The following is a 21,086-nucleotide window of genomic DNA, read 5'->3' on the forward strand; positions in this document are numbered from 1 at the left end:
TGGCAAGAGGAATAATGTGCACAGCGGGCTGTTTGTGTTTTGGGTGGGTCATCCAAGAAGGAGGGGTAAGGAAGTAATGTGTGTCTACATAACACTGTCTTCTGATCCCATACTCTACTCAATAACTCTGTGATATTCTCGGTCTGCTTCACAGCTCTGAATTTCCATTTTATATCCAAAACAATAGGATTTACTGAACCTAACTGGTAGGGTTTTCACAAAACTTCAGTGGGGCGATATATACACCGTGCTTCAGACAGCCCCTGAAGAGTGCCTCTCAGGGAAACTGCCTCTCTATTCCACCTGCCACAGCCTTTATTTCCTTGCCTGTAAAAATGGAAGTTGATGTACTATTTTATCAATTTCTTGTGGGGGAATAGCCTGAGACTGAAAGAGGCACAGAAGGAGGGGCCCTCGGCTCAATGCAGATTCAGGAATGCTATGAAGAAGCGGGGAGTCATGTGCTGCTTATAGTGAACACGGCATCTGCTGAACTTTCTACAGTGGAGAAGGAGAGAGATGAGACTTGATTCTGGCCATCAGCACTTGGGATACGGTATGGAAAACAGACATGCTAAGAAACGCTTCTCATAGTCCAGGGGTTCAAGGGGGAGAGAGGGTATCATGCTGGAATCTTCCTGGCATGCATTTTCATTATGAACTTGTTGCAACTTAATGAAGAGGAAGATTGGCTTGACTCTCTCTCGCTTCATCTCATCCAGTATACAGGCTGATGTGATGAATGTGAGAGGCTAGGTGGCCTCCTCAGCCTTGGTTCTGTGTTTTACAGGAAGTTACTCTGCTTGTGCACAGTGCAGACTCAACAACCCGGTCTGGTGGCCGCAGGTGGATGGGCCCTGTGCTTGTGGCCCCATACAGGAAGCAGGGCTAAGAAATATTTGAATATTTCGCTGGAGACTTCAAACTTCTACACACACTCAACTCCATGGACCCTGCTAGTCAGCACAGCATCTGGTGGGGGCAGTGCTGACCCGGAAGCAGGTTCTGGGTTTTCAAGAGGAACCAGGCCAAGCCTCAGGATCCTGGGAAGGTGATTCTAGGCAATTTCCACTAGACAGGAGTGTGGATCAAGAGCTTCTAATTCAAAGATTTAAAATAACACTTTATATCACCACTTAGAACATTTTACACATGTCACCCGGTGGGTTCTGGCACTTTCTAAAGTGAATTAGAGTTATTTATGTGATTGGAACATTTTCTATAGCATGTGTAACCATACTTAAGACAGAATGTGTACCCATCATCTTTGTGCATACGGAAAGTTAATACAGGCAGCGGGAGAGATGGTACATTGGTTAAGAACACTTTCTGCACTTCCAGAGGACCTGAGTTCAGTTCCCAGCACCCACATCAAGTGGCTTACAACCACTTGAGTTAATATATGCTCATGGCAAGAGTTTAATGGGTAACTTCTGAGCAGATAAATAAGTAAATTAAGGTAAATATGGATACGAGTGAGTGTGGGTCCGTTTAGGACAAATCCGTCAATTGGAATTTCATTATAGGGTGATGTAGGAATTTCTGAGGTTCTAAAACAAGGGGAAAATAGAGGTCAGGACTTTATTCACGTGTTCAATCTAAGCCAGGTGGGATATGATGACCTCAAGCACCTGTGACCCCCGGGAGGGCAAGGAGCACCTCCAGCCGGGTCAAACCCATCTGCCTGCTGTAGCTGGAGTTTTCCTGCCTGGCCCACAGTCAGGGCAAATCTCTCTCACCCGCCAGTCCCAAGCCGCTCAAACCCGATCAAGTAAACACAGAGACTTATTTTGGTTACAAACTGTATGGCCGTGGCAGGCTTCTTGCTAACTGTTCTTACAGCTTAAATTAATCCATTTCTATTAATCTATACCTTGCCACGTGGCTTATGGCTTACCGGTACTTTACATCTTCCTTGTCCTGATGGCGGCTGGCAGTGTCTCCCTCACCCAGCTTCCTGTCCTCTCCATTTTTCTCTCTCTTAGTCCCGCCTATACTTCCTGCCTGGCCACTGCCAATCAGTGATTTATTCATTGACCAATCAGCAACACATTTGACATACAGACCATCCCACAGCAGCCTGCTTCCACAGGCTCCATCCAGACTAAGCTCCACTGGGTCTGCCCCGAATGCCCTGAAAACAGAGGTCTCTTTTCCTCTTCCCAAGTTACTCACCTGGCCTCAAATAAGTCCAAAGGAGAGATAGAGTAATGTGTGTGGAGCAGGAGCCATAGAGCAGGAGACATCAACCCAGAGTGGCTAGAACTTACCTGATAATTGCAAGGCAAGATATGAGAATAGAGGCAGGTTCTGCTCTGGCTTCTGCCTAGCCTCTGCCCATCCAGGAGACTGGTATATGATTGTATCATCCTAAGATACACAGCAGTCCTAGTTCTTGATAAGGTTGGGCCTGTGATTGGGCAGGGAGAGGTCGGTAATGACCCTGTTTTGCAGGCCTTTTAGCTGACTGTTTGGGGCAGAGAAATTCATCCATCCTTCTAAAGCCTCCTGTTCTCCATAACACACAGAGGCCTTGGCAGGCTCATGTAGTCGGTCCCAGTGAAAGTTCTCTCCTTTCAACTTTTCCCCACCAAGCTCAATTCTGGTAGGAGATCAACTGCTAGTGTTCCCAGTTCCCTCAACCCATCTAGAAGTCCACAATCCTCTTGCTTGAATTCTCTTGCTAGGCATGACTCCCCCAGGGGTCCTAATGTCAATCAGCACACCCATCAGAAGTTCTAGGGTACAAAATTGCTTTATTTGAGTTAACATCCTCTTCTACAAAGTTCTCAGACCTCTGTCTGCCTCACTTGGTGCATGGACACATCTGCCCCAAACTCTTAATTTCCTCAGCCCTAAAGTGAGAGTCATAACAGTCATCAAAGCAGATGGTGCCCCTGTAGAATCCTGTGTAGAGAACAAAGTAAGGTCTGGTCACCAGACAAACTTCACCTTAAAAATACGCATCCTGAAATGCTTCAACGTCTGATCTTGAGTTAGTAAAGATTGCTGTTTTCTAGTCTGAATTTGACTTTATGAGAAGAGGTAAAAGGTGGAGATGAAGCCATTGTCTGCCCCAGCATTGAAAGAACTTCAGAACTGCTCCAGCTGAGTAGGAGGAGCTTGGACCTGACTCACCCCAGCTCCCCCTTACACACACTGATGTGACTGGGAGAAGCCCTGTTCAAAGGTTTCCTGAACCCCTCCATCCTCATAACAGCTGGGCAGAGGACTTGATCAAGCATGACAACAGACTGCTGATAACATTGTTGTCAGTTTACTCAATTGTGTTATCTGAGAAATATGGTATTTAATTAGAGTCTACTCAGTTCCTTATAACCACGAGCAGGGAGTTGGTCCTGACAGCCAGCCAGAACAAAGAGTTTGGGGCTTCAGTCATTTCTCCACAAGACTTGGTAACCAGAGGCTGCTGGGACAGGGTTCTTCTGGGCAGGGGAAGAAGACAGGGACTCCTCAAAAAATGCTAAGTATTGATTTTCCTTACAGAAATTGCTCATATGTTTCTTTGAGGGGCAAGGCTATATATATTCTAAGATTATTCTAAATCACACAAACAAAAGCAAAGGCGATTGTGGTTTTGTGAACACAAGGTCTAATGAGCAAGTGTCTGTGGGAACAGTGGTTTCCAAAGAAAATCCATTTGGAAAGGAAGCTAATTAGGGCAAAGAGACTTTTCAGTTTCTCATTTTTTTTGTCCTTGCTTTTCTCGTGGAGTGAATTAGAGGAAGATAGCAGATTTGACTGTCCATGTCTCCTGTACTCAGCACACAGCAAATAGCAAGAGAGAAATTCAACAGATTTTAATGAAAAAGGAATGAAAACTCTTTTTTCTTATCTAAATGGGATGCTTCTCACAAACTATACTAATTTTGCAGATAATTCATTCATAATTTATAATCATAATAAAATATGTAGACATGTAATTTATATATCATATAATTAATGATATATTAAAGTATATATAATTTATACCTATCCATATTTCATATATATATATATATATATATATTCTCTAAACAGTTTATTGCTTATGTAAGTCCATGGGTCTGATCTGATTATTTCTATGCACAGCCCTGGCATCCAGTGGTGGGTATTCAGTCCATGGGTCTGATCCTGTAAGTCCATGGATCTGATCAGGTTCATGAGTGTCATGAACCTGTCATGTCTAGTAGATACAGCTTTGCTTGTGTAGTCCCCAACCTCCAGCTCTTATAATCTCTCCACTCTCTCTTCCACAATGGTCCCCGAGACTTGGGAGTGTGTGTGTGGGAGGAGGTGGGTAAGATAGACTTGCCATTTGTGGCTGAGTATTCTGTAGTCACTTGTTGTCTACATTTTGATCGGTTGTGAGAATCTGCATTAATTAATTAATTAATCTTCTATGGGAAGTTGATGGTTTCTGGAGGAGGAAGACTCAGTTTTCTTTAAGGGTGTGGCTCCTGGCAAGTCAGTCACATCCCAGTGGATCCCAGCATGTGGATAGCATGAATTGGAGTATACAAGTTATTAAATAAAATAAAAGAAGACACAGAGTGGGGGCTAAGGAGGTGGGGTAGATCTGGAAGTGGCTGATGGGGGAAGTTAGGAGTGAATGTGGTCAAAATATAGTGTATGAAATTATCAAATAATTAATCAAAAGATATTTTTAAAGGTGGCTTTTTCTGTGAAGCTACCCCTGACTCTGCATGACCTTCACTTCCATTCCTGGCCTGTCATCCACCAGAGACAAATCATCAGGTCCCCTTTCTTATTCTGGCACTGTGCTATCCAGCTATGATCTGTGAGTGGGTTGAGTTTCTGCAGGTGAGATTATCATTCATCTTCAGTTGCAGAAGATGGGCTAGTTCCTAGTAAGAGTGCTGTATCCATGAGGAGCAGGAAGCAAGGAGCTGAAGATAAACTTTGCCTTGATGTGCACAGTGCTTCCAAGTTATGGGTGTTCCCTCTAATTGAAGATTGATACTGCCTCTCATCTCTACCCAACTGATTGAATGGAACATGAAACAAAACAAGAAAGATTATTTCTATGCACAGCCCTGGCATCCAGTTGTGGGTATTCAGTGCCTCATCTGCAGGGCTGGGGTCAGATTTTCCAACACAGTGTCAGATTTTCTATATAGATATTCTTTCCCTCAGGGGTTTCTACTTCTACTTTGCAGTGCCTTCTCCAGACAGTGATCAGACAAGCCACTCTGTGAGGATCGTAAGGGCAGCTGGCAGATGACTGGAGGAATCATTCAGTGGTGTCAACCACCATGATGTCCAGTCTGTGATTGAACCTACTGCATGGGAGGGTTGCCAGGGGGCTTCTAAAACTATCATTTTATCTTGTGTGAACACACCAAAGAAATAGTTATGTCTCTCCACACACCACTTAGGCTTTTTGAAAATAGAATTTGCTGAGAAAAGCCTGGTGTTTACTGAATGGATACAAATTGCTGTGTAATCATTTAAGACTTTTGTTGAGGTATAGGACTCATTCTAGCCAGAGACAAATTTCTATGATGATTCCTACAATCTCCTGCTAGAACTCAGCCATGTCCTCCAAAATTTCCATGTTGAAGCCTAAAGTGACCATCAGGAGTCACATCCTGTAAGCTAGGAAGTCCTTGTTGAGTGAAGTCATCTGGCAGTGGGACCATAATCCAATAAAATTGGGTCCTTGTTGGAAAAGGAAGGAAAAGGATGGATGCGAGCATTCAGAGAAAAACCCAAGAGAGACAACATAAGTCAAGGAGAGGCAAGAGTGACCCTGCTTGCCCTGTGACCTTGGCATTCCAGCCTCTGGGGCTGTGGAATAAGGTATCTTCTCTGTGATACTGTCCTTGGTATGTATCAGCTCAGACAGCAACTGAGGGGAGAGTGGTGCCATTTACTATAGGGGAACGGTCACATGTAGGGACATTAGTCAAGTTTGTGGAAAGAAACTTGAGTGGGCATCATTTAGATGATGACGGTGAGGCCCCAGTGCTGGCAAGGCCTGATGGTCATGGCTAAGCCATTAAGCCACTCCCTGCTTGCAGGATTACCCTCTCCTTAAGGGGGAATAAATGCAACTTTAAAACTTGGTATTTGGAAACATTTATGCCTGTGGGGAAGAAGCAGAATACACTGTGCACTCCAGCTAGATACTTTTAATATTTTACCACCTTGTAGTGTCCTCTCCTTTTTCCCATATATAAGTGTGTATCATGTATATAAATATGTATAGAAACACACATACATATTCTGATATTTTTCGAACCACGTGGAAATAGATGATACCCATCTTAATGCTTCTCTTTTGTTTTACATTATGCTTTACATAATCTCATCCCAGCTGAAAACTTCAGACAGTAGTTATATAATACATTTATCTGAACTATTATTTTTATTACAATTCTAGCAACTGAACTAGTGTTTCCTTTTTGGCCTTTTTCACTCTCTGGGATGTCACATTGCATGGGTATTTTGTCTCTTTAATCTTTTTCAGTTCAGAAGATTTTCATGACCTTTCATGACTTTTATGACACTGAATTTGGGGGGTGGGTATTGTTAGTGAAATCCACAAGAGTCTGTTTGTAGTGGGTAGCTGTTCCAGCTTTGACCTGAAAATACTACCCCCTTTGAGGCTTCAGTAACTGTCACACACACCTACAAGGCAGAGCTGAGAGAGGACCCCTGAAGACCTGAGATGTGGATGGGGGAACTCTCTTGGTTCCTGGACCCTGGACACTGAAGGTAGATGGAGCAGAGTTCTCCAGAGAACACTGTTGGACTGTGCTACACCTTTCCCAGACCCTGTAACCTATCCCTTCATTTGTAAGTTACCCCACAAAATAAACCTTCCTTTTAACTACATGGAGTTGCCTAAATAATTTCACCAATATCTGGCACCCAACATGGGGCATGACCCTGGGATTAAGAGTCCCATGCTCTACCAACTGAGCTAGCCAGGCTGCCAGAAGAGGGTACTGGTCTTCACCACCCAAGAGAAAGCACGACCCCCCTATCTCTTCCCTTTTAAGAGGTTTTTGTAGGCAGACAAGAAGCACTGCCTCTATCGGGCCAGGTCACCCAAGGTCATTGGCGGAGCAAATACCCACTACAGGGTATATGACACCATTTAAATTCCAGTCTGAGCCGGGCGGTGGTGGCGCACGCCTTTAATCCCAGCACTTGGGAGGCAGAGCCAGGCGGATCTCTGTGAGTTCAAGGCCAGCCTGGGCTACCGAGTGAGTTCCAGGAAAGGCGCAAAGCTACACAGAGAAACCCCGTCTCGAAAAACAAAAAAATAAATAAATAAATTCGAGTCTGGAGTTAGCTCCTTGGGGTTTGCCTGGTGTTGCTTCTTTAGGATACATGGTTTGTCCATTCTGACTACAGTGTGACAGAGGTGACCATGTGCTTATGTTGGGGATTTGTGTCTAGAGCAATGTGATCAATACCCTGATCAGTGTCAAGACAGCTTCTGATGCCCCCAGTTGAACAGCTATACCGTTTTTGTCCCAACTAACAAAACAATCTGCAAGGAGACTCTGTGTATGTGTGTGTGTGTGTGTGTGTGTGTGTGTGTGTGTGTGTGTGTGTGTGTGTATGTATGTTTTGAAGAAAAATTTGTGGGAATCATTTTTCTCCTTCTACCATGTGGATTCCTGTCGTGCCCACCTCGACCAGCAAGGAAGACACAGCACCAAGCTCTTCTTTCTGCCGTTTATTCAGGAACCTTGAACAATCTTCTGATTGACCCCGGGGAAAGCCAGCCCACGCCCTTTGTAGCCACTGGGCAACCAACCCCGTAGTGTCACGTGGACAATGCCGATAGGGTCAGACATACGCAAGCAAGCCAGATTCTACGCCCAAGCCAAATAAGGAGTTGTTTATCCCAGAGAACACCTGCCATCGGGAAGGCGGAAGCCGGACGCCGGCGCCATCTTTGAGGTGCGGCCGTGCACGGCTCTCTACAGATTCCAGGCATTGAACTTTCATTTCAGGCTTGGCAGCAAGCACCTTTACCTACTGACTTATTTCAACAGCTCTGGGAGACACTTCAAGAGCACACAAAAATATTCTGTCTGTATTAAAATCAATGTTATCAGTTGAAATCAATTAATGATTAACCCCAGAGATGGCATTCACTCCAGTGATTGAAAAGTGGAGTGCCTTCTAAGTTGGCAATCTTTGCACCCAGCCTGACTTAGCACTGAAAGGTTGACTTCAAGCCAGAGTCTCTACTAGTGCCGAAGATATATATTGTAATGGTTTGGATTTATGGGTTTATGATTATTAATGAGTAATTATGTTAATCCAAACATTCCTTCAGAAATGATTTTGCAGGTTGGTAGGACAGCTCAGGGAGGTAAAGGTGCTTGCTGCCAAGGTGGACAGCTTGAGTTTGATCCCAGAATCCCACATGGTGGAAAAAACAGAACTGACTCCTGCAAATGGCTCATCCTCTGACTTCCACACTCCTACTATTACACACTTGAGAACTCACACATGCACACGCACACACATCCCCACCCTACCCCACACAAGTAAATGTTATATACAAAAAAAGAAATGATTTTGGCTTTTTTTTTTTAGCAGAAGTGTTTTCCTATGCCTTATCCTGGCATTGACCAAAAACGGACGTCTTTTGAAAACCTGTTTCCCTTGCTTTCTCTGGAACTTAACGACCAAAATGGCCACCAACACAAGAATGTTGTTTTAGATTTATGTCCTTGCTTGACATATCTGTTCTATTTAGTGTTTGGATAAACATCAACCTTCTCTATTTGTGTCCTTGTGGTTTGGATGTGAGATGTTCCCTATAGGCTTGTATGTTTGAATACAACTTTCACAGTAGGTGGAGCCATTTAGGGAGGTTGGGAACTTGTGGGATTGTGGTCCAGCTAGCAGAAGTGGATCCATCATGCAGGCTTTGAACAAGGTGGTACCTGTTCCTGGTTCCATTAGCATCCTGCTACTTCCTTCTTCACAAAGAACAGGCTCATACAGACACCGTCACCATGAACTCCACAGCTTCCCTGCCAGGATGTTGAGCTGAGATTAATCTAGGCTGGGATGCTTAAAGATCAGATATAATTATTTGAATTTTAGTTCAGACGAAGTATGATACTTTCTTTCAGTATAAATTATTTCTCTTTAGGGAGGTGGTGATATGAGACTTCGAGGAAGAACCTAATGCTTTTCAGGAGTACCTATTTGCCAAACACAGTTCTAGATTTTCTACATGCTTTATTTCCATTGATTTTCATAATTCCTCACTTTATGGGTGGAAACATTGAGCCTTCAGGGACTCTTGGAAGGCTACATAGTAAGCACATAGCAAAGTTTGAATTTTAATCCAATGATAATGACTATAAAGGCTTGCTTTTGTTAAAAAAAAATCTCATCCTCAAATTCCTTTATTTCTTTGAAAGAGATCAGTTCAATCGCTCGCTCGCTCCCCAGCCTTGTACTCACCCATTGAAGGTCTCCTCTAGTGCCTGCTTTCAGTTCCCTTCATGGACCAGTTGGACTGGTCAGAGGGACACCTGCTGATGGATTAGAGATGGTGCGGGACAGACTGGCAGGAAGCAAGATCAAAGACGAGAAAGTCTCCATGGTGACGCCTTCCATTCTCCTTCCACAGAATCAAAGCAAAAACCAAGGTACAGAGTTGGCCTTGCATGTGGCGGATTTAACAGGGCCCTTCTTTTGTTGCCACACTGAAATGACAGCACAGCCAGCCTTTATAGCATCCTATATAAACACAAAAGGTCAGACAACAGCAAACAGGAGACAAGCCTTCATCTCTGAAGTGGAAAAGCAAAGGGAGGTGCTGCAACTAAACTAGCAAAATAGAGACATTCGCCAATTACAAGCAATTTTCAACAGAACAGGACTAGAGAAGAGGGAGGAACCAGAGATGTGAGATTCCTGTGAACCCCAGGTTGAATCAGAGCTGAAAATAGTAATATTGTTCAGGGATCTATGTTGAGGTAGATAGACCCTTCTTCAGGAGACAGAGACACTGGTTCCTACTGTACTTACCCATTGACTTCCTAGTGGATGGATCCAGGCAGGGACTCACCAGGGTCCCCCTTGGCTAGGTGAAAATGGAAATAAGGCTGAATGCTGTAAGAAATTTGGTACAACCAGTGGTATTGTCCCAGGTTCGAACTCTTGTTCTCCTTGTTTGTCTTGGTTCTAACCAGAGACAGCAATCGAATCCTTAGTCCTAAATAAAGGGGCAAGGGCTCTCCTTTTGGCTTTAGTCAGTGGTATGGAACACTCAGTCTAATTTGGACATTGCACATCTTTTAATTCTTTTTATTTCGGGATATCTCTTTTTCAAACTTAGTCTTGAGGTTCCTGATGGAGGAGCAAGGTTATCATTTCTCCAGTTGGGCCCAGCTGCCTGTATATCCAAGTCAGGGCTATATGGGAAGCTGACAATCATTCTTACTCTGTAAAACCTCATAATATTTGTTTTATCACTGTCTTAGTAATTTTCCTTGTTGCTGTACAATACAAAAGCTATTTAAGGGAGAAAGGGCTTATTTGGACTTCCAGTTCAAAGAGTTAATTCAATCATGCACGGAAGGCATGATGTCATGAACTTGAAGCAGCTGGTCACATTGCATGGACAGCCAGGGAGTAGAGCATGAACAGGAAGTGAGATCAAGGTAAGAAGCCTCAAGACCTGCCTCCAGTGACCCATGTTCTCCATCAAGTTTCCACCTCCTAAAAGTTCTGCAAGCTTCCAAAATAGCCATCAGTTTGGGATTAAGTGTTTAAAAGGCTTGAGTCTTGGAAGAAAATTCACATCCTAAGAACAATCCAAGTACCCAAGAGTGCTTCTTTATGTAGTTTTTTTGGGTTAAGATGTAGAAAATGCTTTCTTAAACAACATAAAGCCTTAGCTGACAATTGGGAGGTATATGGGAGCCACATCTCATCATTCCGGCTGCAGGAATGAACCACTCTGCTCCTTTTCAATTGTTACACACTTCACTCACGTCTCCAAGCAGAATTTTGCAAAGAATCAGAAATGACTGGAGGGAATTGATCATGTTGATCCAGAAAGAATGTGATCTATTGACTAGGAAGTGTGGTTTAACTCCTTGTGTTGAGTAAGCAATTTTATTTATTTATTTATTATTCATTCATTTTTATTTTTGTTATTTCCTGATAGAGGTTCTCCCTATGTCATTCCAGGCTGGGCTAGGACTTGTTCCATCACCCAGGCTGCCCATCAACTCAGGCTCTTTTCCTTCTACATGGTGGGATTACAGGGAGTGCCCCACCTCACCCAGGGAGTAAACAGACTTCTCAAAAACTCCAGTGAACTGACCTGGGAGATCTTGAGATTTATCGTTTGTTTTCAGGCCTTGTTTTGTTAATTGCAGTGTGTTTATAGAAGATAAAATTTAACAGCTGCCCACTGCCTATCAGCAGGGCTTTGCAAATGTAAGGTTTAGGTTACAACCTCTCAACTCTAAGTAACTGGCATTGTTGTTGGAAGGAGCCTGGGCAATGTGTGAGCGAAAGGGGGGAGACAGAATTATGCCAGAGAGAGGTGATAGGCTGGCTTAGGCCTCTTTTCTGTAGTGTATGAGTGGAGCCCATCCTGAGCCTGCTTCCAATGCTTGTGTGTCCACATGCCCACTCCCCCCCAACATTTTCAGCACTATCTACTGTGGTTGATATATTATGCATCCCAACAAACTTATCTGGGGGTCAGAGAACAGAACAACCACTATATTAAACATAGAGGATAGGCAGTGGTAGCACACGCCTTTAATCCTAGCATTCTGGAGGCAGAGATCCATCCATCCGGATCTCTGTGAGTTCAAGGCCACACTGGAAATAGCCAGGCATGGTGACACTTTAATCCCAGCACTTGAGATCTCATGTCTTGCTTGGAAAAGACACATGCCTTTAATCCCAGGAAGTGATGACAGGAAGCAGAAAGATATATAAGGCATGAGGACCAGGAACTTTAGCTTTTTAAGCTTTTAGGCTTTTAGCAGCACAGTTCAGCTGAGATCCATTTGGATGAGAACTCAGAGGCTTCCAGTTTGAAGAAACAAGATCAACTGAGGAATTGGCGAGGTGAGGTTGGATGTGGCTTGTTCTGCTTCTGTGATCTTTCAGTGTTCACCCCAATACCTGGCTCTGGGTTTGTTTTTATTAATAAGATCCTTTAAGTTTCATGTCACAGTCTACCCTCTACATCACTCGGTAGTGGCAAAGAAATCAACATCAGAAAATGGGGCTCTCTCAAATGGCATCTGTCAGTTTCTCACCAGTGACATCCAAAGTGAAAATCTGGGTGAGCTGCCTCAAAGGGCTGAGTCCTAGGCCCCATTTCTCTAAGAGCTCCAGAAGAGCGACCCTTTAGCACCACCAGGGATGGGTGAAAACAACACAAAGAAACGACAGGAAGAAGAAACCTGGAGCTTTTGAAGCCAACTGGAAAGGCCTGCAGGTTTCCTACTGCCCCTGAATGGACACAGGATAATCAGGGGCCATGGGTTCACCTCTTATTGACCGTGAACCAAGAAGCCCCACCAAGAGGTGAGAGCAGAGAAGGGTTCGTGAGTTATCGCAGGAAAGTCGGGGAGTCACCTCCACAGCAAGGCCTTTCTCCAACCAAGGAAGTGCCTGCCCGGATTTTATACACATCCATACAGGAAAGTGCTTTACAGGTAGGCACGTCCCCGAGCATGGGCAGTGTAAGACCACCAGTCCTTCAGGGAGGAAAGGTGGAACCCGGGAGCTGGCTCAGAGAGCGATTATACTCCATCTCTCCAACATCCCGAGACTGAACCCCAGGACCCACAGGGTGGGAAGAGAGAACTCATGCCCACAAGTTGTCCTCTGATTTTCTTTTGAAAGTATGCTGTAGTATGTGAGTGTGCAAATCACGCACACACACACATTCACTCATATGCTCTCACATTTATTTGTATAAAATAATAGTTGTAATGGGGAAAAAAAAAGCAAGCAAGCAAGGTGACATTCAAATTTTGGGATATGCTCGGCCCCAAGTCAAGGAGCACACATTTGAAATGTTAAAATGGGGGAAAAGAAGACATTTGGGCATGATCCGGTTTTTGTCATATGGATGGTGGACAGGACTTCCTCTCGGCATGTCTTCATCATAAAGTTTTACTGAAAAAAAAAAAAAAGGAAAGGAAATTTGAAGGTGCACTACCATAAGAGTTTGCTCCTAACAGCGCCTGCCTGCCTCATTTAGTGGTTAATCATATTACTTTGGGAACAAAGGTTGTTTGTTTTGAGCCAATAAATACCTTCCTCTGCGGCAATAATCCGCAGGCCTCCTTCCCATGTCCTATAATTTGCCGTTCACACTGAAAAGGGTTCTCTGAAATTTACCTGGCAGACACCACATGGGAGAAGACTGCCTACTGTGCCAGGAACAGGGAAGCAGGCTTTGGAGGGAGGGAAGGGTAGCTAGTCCCCTCAGCATCAACTGGCCTTCTCCTGAAAGCTTATTTGACCCAACTGATTCTGTTCATTTACTAGAGGCCAATTTGGACCCCAGGCTAGACCCACATGCTCAGATGGGGACACATGGAGAAGCCAGGAGAAGCCTTCTCTGTGTGTGTGTATATATATATCTGATATAATATATATCAGAGTAGGAGGGAGGATGGAGGTAGGAATGATGTAAATATAGTACTCATGTATGAAATTCTCACTAAATGAATGAATGAGTGGGAAAATAAAAAGCTTCTGGCACTTTCTCTCCTCCAGGGAGAGTGAAGTTGAGAGAAGAGGTTGCCAACCCACTGACTGCATCAGCACACTTGGGGCAGCCCCTGGGTGCTGCCTGCCTGCCTTTCTGCACAGCCTGGAGGTATCTGGGGGCCCACAGGGCTCAGACACCTGGTCTCAGGAGCTGAAAAGCTGCCTGCCTGTCCTGACTCTTGTCTTCTGTTAAAACCAAGAGCTGTCTCCCCAGACTCAGTGGCAATGGGCGGCCTGCCGTGTGAAGTGCGCATGTGGCTCCACGCTGGTTTTACAAGGAGGACGCGTGACAGCCTGCAAAGGACAAAGAGCCAGAAGTAAAATGCTAATTTCATGAAGCCCCGCAATGGAGTAGGCTCCTCCTCGAGCACGGTGCTCACGGAATCCAGCCTCCTCTTACACAGGGCTGCGCTCGCTGCTCTGCAACTGCTCTAACCCACACCCTAGACATCTTATGGAAGGGCCACTGCCAAACACCTGTGGGTTCATAGAACACAGAGATGCTCTTCCAAAGCAGATCTAGGGCAAAGCTGGCATAAAGATATTCCTATCAGGGTATAATTTATTTTGCAATTAGCAATACCCACGTGTTTTGTAAGTGCCCACAACTTCCCCATGCCCTATCTGTAAACTCAGCTCAGCCACTGAATTACCTAGCATTTGTGAGCAGAATGTTGGTAATTTCTTGTTCTGGGGTCTTGGGCATGCTGACTTAGCTCACTACTGCTGAACCACACCTGGGGCAGCCCTCACAAGCAGGCTGCTGTGGTGTGTTTCCACATTCCTGCTGCAGATGCTAAGGCAGGACTCCAGAGTTCCAGTCCCACCATTAGACATTGGCTATGTGCCACATAACTTGGGCACACTCATAATACATAGACATTAACAATTTGATTTCTTGGTTGTTTTGTCCTCCATAAGGGAACCAAGTATTTGGAACTGTATCTGTCTGATGGTGTTTTTTTTTTTTTTGGGGGGGGGGCATATGATTGATGTGAAAGTTAAAGGTTCACATCAAGTGCCCTCAATTTCTTTCCACTTTATTTTCTTAAGATTTTGATATTGATACAGAGATCCCCAGGCAAGCACCAGGCCAACCTCGAGGAGTCCAGTCGAAGAGAGGAAAGAGGGATTGATTACATGAGCCAAGGGAGCGTCAAGACCACGATGGGGAAATCTACAGAGACAACGGAACCAAGCTTGTAGGAACTCAAGAACTTTAGACCCACAGCTGTGGAGCCTGCATGGGACAGGACTAGGCCCTCTGCGTACAGAAGACAGTTGTGTAGCTTGGTCTGTTTGAGGGCCCCCTGGCAGTGGGATCAGGATCTCTCCCTGGTGCATGAGCTGGCTTTCTGGAGCCCATTATCTATGGTGGGATGCCTTGTTCAGCCTTGATGTAGGGGGAGGGGCTTGGTTCTGCCTCAACTGAATGTACCAGGCTTTGCTGACTCCCCATGGGAGATCCTACCCTTCTGGAGGAGGGGGATGAAAAGTTTTTTGCACCCTGACAAGCCTCTCTGCCAATGAAGCAATCCAAAACAGATTGAATTAGAAAAAGCCCGGGTTTAATGGGTAAAGCATTCCCGGGTGATTCTCTGGCTTACCAGAAAGGAAACGGGGATGAGAGACCAAAAAACCATGTGTCTGTTTTTTGGAGGGGCAGTTTAAATACCCTGTGGGAGTAGTCTTGAGCATCTCTGGGGGAGGAGCTGTGTTTGGCAGGACTGAGGGGCAGGGTTTGGGCAGAGAGGTGGGGCTTCCACCAGAACATTCCAGACTCTTTGGGTATGTGGATGACAGGGTGCTAGGGGCTGAGGTGGAACTTCCACCAGAACAGGGGGGATGGCTGGAGAGGAGCAGGAGAGGGATAAGAGGGGGATCTGAAGTTGATATGTAAAATGAATTTAAAAATTTCTTAAATAAAAAAAGATTTTAGTATTTGTGTGTGTGTGTGTGTGTGTGTGTGTGTGTGTGTGTGTGTGTGTGTGTGTGCACATGAATGCATCTTCCCTGGAGGCCAGAGGCTTCAGTGGCCCTGGAGTTAGAGATAGAGGTGGTTGTGAGATATCCAAGATTCCCTCTGGAAGAGAAGTAAAAGATCTTATTCCCAGTGCCCCCACCTTATGTTCTGAGACAGGGTTTCTTGCTGAGCCTGTCTGTCCAGCAAGCCCCAGAGATCTTCCGACTCAATTGCCCCGCACTGGGAATGCAGGCGTGAAGCCGCGCAAGGCACCAGTGGGTTCGGATCCCAGTGAGTCACCTTGCCAGCCCCTCCGTGTGCTGCTGCTGCTGCAGATAGAATAAAACACTGCTTCTAACCCACCCGGCACTCTTTAACTTAGATGAAATTTGACTTCCTCTCACCATTTCGCAGTTCAGATTCAGGATTCCGGAAACCTACTTAGGGCTCTTTGTCCTCCATCCCTCCTAGTGACAGGCCAGGAAGTATTTGTCCTTTCCCATCCTCCCAGAGATACCCTAGGAAGAAAAATCTTAAACCCACTCAGGACATTTATTTCCTTGTCCCCTCCCCTTTTCATTAATATTTCATTGCTGAGGCCCGACCAGCAGGAACCTTGGTGGGGAGCAGTGTGACATTGATTAAGTGTGTCTTCAGTGACTGACTCACTCCAAAGCCCAGCCATAATGTGGGGAAGCCGTGAAGACAAGATGGAGCTCAAATGTTGAAAAATTATTCCCAAACACCCCAGGCAAGGAAAGCCTCTGGGCCTGGAATTCATTCGTTGTTTGACTGATGGGGCTTGAATATTTTTGTTCCTTACCATTTTTAAAAATAGCTGTTTTTTTTCCCCCTTCCTCGTCTTTCTTTCTTTTAATGTGTGGTGGGGTGAGGAGGCCTGCTAATGAATGAGAAAGGAATCCTCAGTTCTTTTTTCTGTCCATTTCCCCACCCCCTCATTCCCATCTGCTCTTTTCAGGCTGGCTGTTGGGACAGGAGGCTTCCAGGGTTCACACCGTCCTTCACATAATAGGGTAGCATTTTACACCCATCCTCTGCCTGGCAGGTGGCAATGAGGTCATGTTTGAAGGCAGCCCAAGGTGAGCAACTTGCAAATAACGTGAGGAAAGACACTGCTGTGTCTTGGGCTCTGAAGAGACCGGGAGACAGGCTGAGACACTGGCGTCTTTGCCGCGAGCCCAAAGGAGGCTGCAGAGATTTCAGCGTCATTAGAAACGGCACATGCTCCACAATACGCTGGGGCCCCAGCGCCATCTGATCTGCACCTCATGTGCTAGGACTCTCCCCTCACCGCTTTTGTAAGGGCTGAAAGGAGTGGCATCCGTCAGCCAGTGTGTGTCTGTATAAATTATACATCTGCGAATCCCGGTCCACTCACGTGGTGTGCAGGAGGCAAGATGTGCTTTGGCGGGGGAGGACGGGGAGGAGGGGAGGGGGGAGGGGCCGGCTGAGGGAAGGCTGGGAATCTAGAGGTCTCTGTGAAGACTGAGCACGCACACGGAGAGAGGGAGCCCAGGGAAAGCCAGGCTCTTAATGAGATGGAAGCGAGACCTAAGCTGAGTCATGGGTTTGAGTTGTCTTCCCCGGCTTCCCCTCTCTGCTCCAATTCCTCCACTTTTGCCCAAACCCTGCCCCTCACTGTGGGTGACTGGAGAGACAGGAGGCAGCATCCCCTACAAATTGGGTATAAATTCAGGTTTGAGTGGGTGTAGGAAAAGGCGCCGTACAGAAAAACAGGTGCCTTGCTGGCAGTCCTTCATATGCAATACAAGACGCTGTGCTGAGATTCTGCTGAGAGACAGAGTGGAGACTTAACAGCTGGAAAGGAAGGAGGCATTTACAAATGATGGAACTGTAGATCTAAGGCCACCCCTGCCTCGGAACAAGCTGAAGGTGTGGCTGCCCAGGGCTGCCACTCTAGACATCCATTACAGTTCACAAGATGGCAAGAGGTACTGGTACCGAGACCAACAAATAATAAAGAAACCTGGCTGCTTCCAGGACATGTATGAATGGAGTAGCAGAGACATGTTCAGGTCCTTGGGGGTGGGGAGGTGGGTTGCATCAAGTGCTGGGGAAGGGTCGGTATGCAGGACAGAATGTGGACACTCTTGTCTCTCTAGGAAGTGGACACTGCAAAGGAAATGCTGGCACATTGTCCTCAGGATATTCTGTTCCCAGAGATGACAAAGGACTTCCGTCTGCTTTGGGGGATAAACCCACTTATTATATAAACCCATCGGTTATCACACCACCAAGCTTTGACCTTACATGGCAGAGGGAAATAAAACAAAGTCAAAATCATGCTTTTAATAATCTCTGGAGGCAGAGAGAGAGAGAGACAGAGAGACAAAGAGAGAGAGAGAGAGAGAGAGAGAGAGAGAGAGAGAGAGAGAGAATTATTTAGCACATGTGATTTTTTTTTCTGAAGAACACAGACTAAACTCAAGAGTCTTTTTTGTTTAAACTGAGCATGGTGGAGTACAGTCATCATCTTAGCACTTAGTAGTCTGAGGCAGGAGGATTGCAGGGAGTTTGAGGCCAACCTTGATTACATAGCGAGAGGCCATTGATGAGGAGCAGTGCTGGTGAAAAGGAAGTGGCGTGAGTGTGTGGATCCCAGGGAGAGACATGAGCGCCCACGTGCTGCCCCACCACGCAGCCTCGCCTCAGCACCAGAGATTAGGTGGAGATATGAAGCCAAGGAAGAACATCCTGTCTCTGCAGTAAATCCTTCCTCTGCAGATTTTGATTAATGTCTGAGATGATGAAGCCACCGAGGCATGTGTCCCAGGGCATTGTGTTGTGTTTGTTTGGTCCTGTTCAAAATTTTTATCAGTGACTTGTTTGACAATGCTGTGCTTCAAGTTTACTTGTTGGGGGAAAGGGGCTATAAATTCTCTCTGCTTTTAGCGCTTATTACTGACACACACACAGCTCCTATATTCTCCCCATTCCTGATGTTCTCATGGTTTGCTCTTCCTGACAGCCAGGTGTCCGACAGAGCGTTTGCTGCTTACCAATGGTGGTCTACTGAAGTCCCATCCCGGCACTCCATGTCACCTGTGCAGGAGCCTGTCAGACAGGTCCTGGATGCGACAACCAAAGACATCAATCATTTTAGGAGGTTTTAGGAAACCAACCCTTGGGCATTTTTCAGCTTATGATATAGTGATAGTCTGTCCCGACCAAACAAAGTAACTTTTATTCATATTCACTATGAACCCAGGTCCTGATGATATGGACTTATCTGAGAGTGGTGGAGCTCAGCTGCACCTAATCACAGAGCCACTGTGGCCTTTCTACCCTGTATCGCTTGCTTGTGTAGACCTCACCTACTGCTGCTGCCTACCACAGACCAGCCTCCTTCCTTAGTAGCCGAATTGGTTAGCCTGACCCTTTCAGTCTCAGCTCCCATCTCCACATGTCTACTTCCAGTTCTTGAGCACTTTTCTTGATGGTTCTGCTGGTGGCCTTTGGAGCCACCAGCAGTGATGCTATTTCTAGGACTGGCTTTCCAACTGTCAGCATCTTTCTCTCTCTTCCACTTACTGTTTCTGCAGAGGACTTGGGATCCCTTCCTGGCACCCACATGGCAGCTCACAATGGTCTGTAACTCCAGTTTCAGAGGACCCCATGCCCTCTTCCAACCTCCTTGGACTTCACACATGCATGCAGAAAAAAAAAACACTCATGCAAAATAAAATGACTATATCTAAACACAATAATACCCCTGTCCACATTAGGCTGCCTCCTGACTCTTTAACAGGGTGAAAGGAAACAGCAAGCAGCTAATGGTGTTGAAAGTGCTATGCTCCTGAGAACAGCTGGAAGGAGAGCCATTTCCAACAGAAGTAGCTGTTGCTTACCCCATGGTATAGAGAGGCCTGCTGTGGGAATGGGAGGCTCATCAGAGGCAAGACTCTGAGTCAGGAACTCCAGCACGCTTCTTCCACCGTCTGTCCTTGTGGATGCTGTAAGCCCCAGATTTGGTGATGTCATCTCTGTTTCCTCTCTCCATCAGGCTTCCATCACTGCTGGATGTTGTAACCTCATTTAATTATGTTCCGCTGCCTCTGTCTTCTCCTCAATGCTTGTCCTATTACTTTTTGATTGTTTAAAAAACTCTGGGCTGGCAGTGGTGGCGCACTCGGGAGGCAGAGGCAAGAGGATCTCTGTGAGTTCAAGGTCAGCCTGGTTTACAGAGTGAGTTCCATGACAGCCAGGGCTACACAGAGAAACCCTGTCTCAAAAACAAACAAACAAACAATAAACCCCCAAACAAAACAACAAAAAAGAAAAACAAAAACAACAAACAAACAAACAAAATTTGTTTGCAGTCGAAAGCATGGCTATCACATGCCATTCTTAGGATGTTCCTGGGAAACACCACTGTAGTAGCACTTTCTTTGAGTTTGTTTAGATTCCACGTAATTGAGATTATGTAGAATGTGTTTTTCTTTGGATTTCCTTTTTTTTTTTTTCTTAGCATAGTGTCTTCCTGATTCACCCACGTTGTCACAAAGAGCGAAATGTTTTCCTTCCTAAAGGCTGAACAGCACTACGGTATTCCTTCTGTGACATATCTGTACAGTTTCTTTCTCTATTCGTGACCCATGAACACTTGGGTTTCTACGTTTGGGCTGTTGTAAACAGTACTGCAAGAGACCTGCGCCTGCAGAGTCTTGTATTTCAAGACCCTGGTTTCATTCTCTCTAAAACCATGCCGGGAAGCAGGTGTGCGGGAGCCTGTGAGAGTTGTTGCTTTGTGCCTTGGGTAGCCTTCCTTGTGTGTGCCTGTGTCTTTGCAATCCCACCGACTGTGTGCGGGCTCCTTTTCACACCTCCTTTCTCACACTTCCTACCTTCTGACTTTTGAATGAGAGCCACCCTAGTGGCCATGAGGTGACAGCTCACACTTGCTTTCATTTCCATCTTCCCAGAGTGGCCGAAGAGCTCATTTCCATGCTAGCCTTTGGGTAACTGCCTTGGGAGCCATGCCCCTCTTCCCTCATCTCTAGTTAGCTTATGGTTGTTATTATTATATTCTTATTGCTAGTGATGTTTTGTTGTTTTTTTATTGTTCACCATTGAGTTTTGTGTGTTCCTTGTATATTTAGATTTAAAATCTCCCCATAATAGATGGTTTATAAATATTTTCATCTGGTCTGTGTGTTGCTTTTTATAATTTGTCGGTCCCCTTGCTGAACAAGAACATTTCAGTCTCTGTTAATTTAATTTTTTTGTTTTGTTACACATGCTTTGTTATTCTACCTAAAATAACATTTCAAAGACGGGGGGCGTGGAGGTCTCCTCTGTGTGCTTGTCCAGAACTTTC

The sequence above is a fragment of the Peromyscus californicus genome, unplaced genomic scaffold (genome assembly GCF_007827085.1).
Source record: "Peromyscus californicus insignis strain IS unplaced genomic scaffold, ASM782708v3 Scaffold_1__1_contigs__length_55948999, whole genome shotgun sequence".
Taxonomy (NCBI): domain Eukaryota; kingdom Metazoa; phylum Chordata; class Mammalia; order Rodentia; family Cricetidae; genus Peromyscus; species Peromyscus californicus.